Genomic DNA, 2056 nt, shown 5'->3' on the forward strand with positions numbered 1-2056 from the left:
GTACAACAGAACAAAATAGTGCCCAGTCTTGCACCACCCTCATTATCATTCTTACGATTGAATCACTGTGTCAGTCCATCTCCTTGAGGGTCTTTCTCTGTTTTGATGACCCTTGATTTTGTCAAGCATGATATCCTTCTCCAGGGACTGGTCCCTCCTGATAGAATGTTCAAAGTACATAAGAAATACTCTTACCATCCAAACTTCTAAGGGGGATTCTGGCTATACTTCTTCCAAGACACGTTTTGTTTTTTTTCTTATGGAAGTCTGTAACCAATCCAATATTCTTCATTAACAACATAATTCAAATACATATATTCTTTCTTCAGTTTTCCTTATTCATAGCCCTGCTTTCATACGTAAATGAGATGAATGAAAATACCATGGCTTGGGTCAGCTGACCATAATCCATAAAGTGACACCTTTTCTGTTTAACACTATAAAAAGGTCATATACATTATGTTTCCCAAAAGCAATAGGTCATTTGATTTCTTGACTACTGCTTAATGAGCATTGATTGTGGATTCAAGGAAAATTAAGTCCTTGACAACCTCTATGTTTTCTCTATTTATCATGATGTTGTTTATTAGTCCAGTTGTTGTCAGGGCTTTTGCTTTCTTTGTACTGAGGTGTAATCTGTACTGAAAGCTGTAGACTTTGATCTTCATCAGTAAATGTTTCAAGTCTTTCTTAACTTTCATCAAGAAAGGTTGGCTTTTCTCCACACTGTAGGGTGTTAATGAGACTTCTACCAATCAAAATGTTCCATTCACCTTCATATAGTCCAGCTTCTTTGGTTATTTTCTCAGAACACAGATTGAATACTTATGTGGAAAGGATACAACCCTGTTACATACCTTTCCTAATTTTAAACCATGAATTATTACCTTGGTATGTACCAATGACTATCATTTGGTCTATGGACTGGTTCAACATGAACACAATTAAGTGTTCTGGAATTTAAATACTTCACAATACTATTGATAGTTTGTTAGGATCCCCACAGTTAAATATCTCTATGTAGTGTATGAAACACAAGTAAACAACTTTCTGGTATTCTCTGGTTACAGCCTAGATCCATATGCCATTAGCAATGATATCTCTCATCCTATGTTCTCTGAATCCAGTTTGAATTGTTATAACCATTTTTAATTTATCTTCAGCAAAATTTGTGTGTGCTATTAATGATGTTGTTTGATAATTTCCTCATTCTGGTTGGTCAGCTTTATTCTGGGTAGGTACAAATATAGATTTCTTCCAGTCAGTTGTTTATGTAGCTATCTTCCAAATTTCTTGGCGTAGATGAGTGAATGCTTCCAGCATGACAACAGTTTGCTAAAGCATTTCAATTGGTATTTCATCAATTCCTGGAGTCTTGGTTTTGGCTAATGTCTTCAAGGAGCTTGGACTTCTTCCTTCAATATCATAAGTTCTTGATCAAATGTTACCTCCTGAAATGGTTAAACCTGAATCAATTTTTTGATAAGGCAATTCTGTCTATTCTTGTCATCTTCCTTTGATGTTTCCTGCATTGTTCAATGTTTTGCCCATAGAATCCTTCAACATTGCAATTCAAGGCTTAAATTTTTCTTCAGTTCTTTCAGCTTGAAAAGCTGAGCTTGTTCTTCCCTTTTAGTTTACCAACTCCAGGTCTTTGCACATTTTATTACAATACTTGACTGTGTCTTCTCAGGGCTGTCCTTTTAAATTTTCTGTTCAGCCCTTTTACTTTATCATTTCTCCCATTCACTTCAGTTATTCCATGTTAATTAACATGTTTTTAAGTCTCTTCTGACATTCACTTTGGGCTTTTCTCTCTTTCTTGTCTTTTTAATTTCTTTTTGCCTTCTTCATATGTGATGTTCTTGCTGTCATCTCTTAACTCCTCTGGTCTTCAGTCATTAGTGTCTAATGCATAAATCTGCTCTTAAGGTGGTCTCCAAATTCAGATGGGATGTACTGAAGGTCATACTTTGGCTCTGGTGACCTTGTTTTAATTTTCTTCAGCTTCAGTATGAACTTAGATGTGAGCAATAATGGCTTATTTTGCAGTTGG

Source organism: Chrysochloris asiatica, unplaced genomic scaffold (assembly GCF_000296735.1).
Source record: "Chrysochloris asiatica unplaced genomic scaffold, ChrAsi1.0 scaffold00169, whole genome shotgun sequence".
Classification (NCBI taxonomy): domain Eukaryota; kingdom Metazoa; phylum Chordata; class Mammalia; order Afrosoricida; family Chrysochloridae; genus Chrysochloris; species Chrysochloris asiatica.